Source organism: Cyprinodon variegatus, unplaced genomic scaffold (assembly GCF_000732505.1).
Source record: "Cyprinodon variegatus isolate N-32 unplaced genomic scaffold, C_variegatus-1.0 Scaffold522, whole genome shotgun sequence".
In the NCBI taxonomy this organism is placed as follows: Eukaryota; Metazoa; Chordata; class Actinopteri; order Cyprinodontiformes; family Cyprinodontidae; genus Cyprinodon; species Cyprinodon variegatus.
In genome coordinates, this window is record NW_015150975.1 from 225,160 (window position 1) to 227,277 (window position 2,118).

Genomic DNA, 2,118 nt, shown 5'->3' on the forward strand with positions numbered 1-2,118 from the left:
TATATGTTGATGCTCATTCTAGTATAAACATGTAAATATTTCAAATTTATAAAACATTTAACTAGTTTCTTACAGCTACCATATTGCCAAATGTCATATTTAACCAGTTGATTATCTTTCCCTCCACATTATTTTTAATTAATGGGGCCGGTTTTGTTTCCACTGACTAATTTATTTTTTTTTTTCCATAGAGGCTTTAATATCAAAACTGAGTAGATAAGCACATCTAAGCCTCAACGTCTTTGCTCAGAAAAGAAGTAAAATAAATTAGCAAGTCAACTCTTTGCTCTGAAAATATAAACTAAAGGTCACTAGTTTCTTGTAAAACATTTTAATTTGGATGAACCTTTGTTAAAACTGTTGGCGGCGAACATGAGTCTTATTTTTTTTATCATCGTGTTACGATTTGTCCACCCTCTCTCGCTTTTGCCAAAGTGAACCCCATGCTCTTTCTTTAGTCTTTTTTAATTGTTTTGATTAAAAGGTTTTTGCTAAGATCTTTAAAGCCTGCAGGCTTAGCTGTTCTTCTTCTACTGTGTTTATGATGTCACAGATATCACCCCCAGCTCTTATGACAAACATGCCTACCACACTTTCTACATTGTTACCATGATAACGGTCCACATGCAACACTTTATTTCTCTCTTTAATGAGATACTAAGATTGGTCAAATCTCCTGGGACAGCTTTAGTCATGGACTGTCCTCCGGTCAATCTGCACGGCACTAGTTTCTTGGTTTTTAAATGTAGTATAATACATCCAAAAACACTGTGGTAACGCATATCTAAATTCATCACTTTTCATGCCTTACAAGAGAAATCAATGACTTAGCTACCGCCAAAATAATCTCTCATGTCGCTCTATTGGGGTATTAAAATGTAAATATGGCTACACTGTGGAGATCCTGTTAAAATGAAATGTCGGAACCTGCAGCTCATTTTATCTCTTACAAACATTCAACATCACAGGTCTATCCTGGGGGAAACATCTGTGCAGCTCTAAGCCACAACAAAGCTGTGTGAATAGATGCTAGAATGAGGGAATAAGAAAACAGCATGTGAACACCATCTGTCAACTTAGAGGGAGAGACAGTGACACCACAAATCTGCCGCGCTCCAGGAAATCGTTTCATTTTGCCGCCTGCATTTAAGGGTCACGCTGTGAAGTCCCCGTCCAAAGTCGTTCTGGAATTAATTGACTTTTGTCTTCTCCCTTTTAATGGATGACTTCCCCCTGGATAATTGCATTAGGTGTAGAAAGCTCAGTCTACTCATCAACACTTACCAGGTCATTATCACTATATGCTTCTAAGGGACCAGATCAAACAAGAATGGATCTTTCTAGTACTAAAGTCGGGATTTTAACGTTGTGGTGGGTGAAACACCCCCTCTAACGGGCATTGCAAAATAGTTGAAAAAAGAAAAAATCTACTGGACTTAGTTTTCAAGTCTGAAGACGTTTCCCTTCCCATCCAGAAAGCTTTTTTCAATTCAAAATGTCAGAAATTGATGTGTGTATATATGAAGAACTGCATACTACTTGGATGTAAAATGATGGCCATCATGGCTTTGTCAAGCTGCTGTAGACCTCTTCTAAGTAGTGAAAATTTACACAGGTGTTTATATGTTTGACATCATATGCAAGAAAATTTTATTAGCTTTCATTTAGTACCACTTTCAATGCTATAGCATAAACCTATGGGAAGCTACAAAGAAAACAAAGACGTAATACCCCAAAATTCTTCGACGTTTTTGACAAACGTCAACACGAAAACTAAATGGCTCTTGCGGCAGACATACCCAAGGTCCAAGATCAAAATAACTGGCATATTTTGTTCATTTAGACCTTGGAGAATGGGAAAAACATTGAATTCAATAGATTTGATGAAAAAGGTATTTTTTGAAGAGGTCTAAGCTGCTGCCTATCTTTGTGAAGCAGGAAAAAGACTAATTCAAAGTGAATCCAGTAGAACTTTTTATTGCCTACCTGAGATGGGTGACAATAGTGTCATGAATCGGTTTAAAGAGCTAAACCCACATGCAGAACACACCACGGAGTCAGGGGTAAAAGTTCAACAGTTTATTAAGGTACACACAAAAAGTAAACAGGTTCTGGTTC

At 37.2% G+C, this 2,118-nt stretch overlaps 1 protein-coding gene across 1 annotated transcript in view; it reads left to right on the forward strand.

The window, feature by feature from the left end:
* vwa5b1 (von Willebrand factor A domain containing 5B1) overlaps positions 1 to 2,118 on the forward strand; it is a 70,551-nt gene that overhangs the window by 34,468 nt on the left and 33,965 nt on the right. The window lies entirely within an intron of this gene.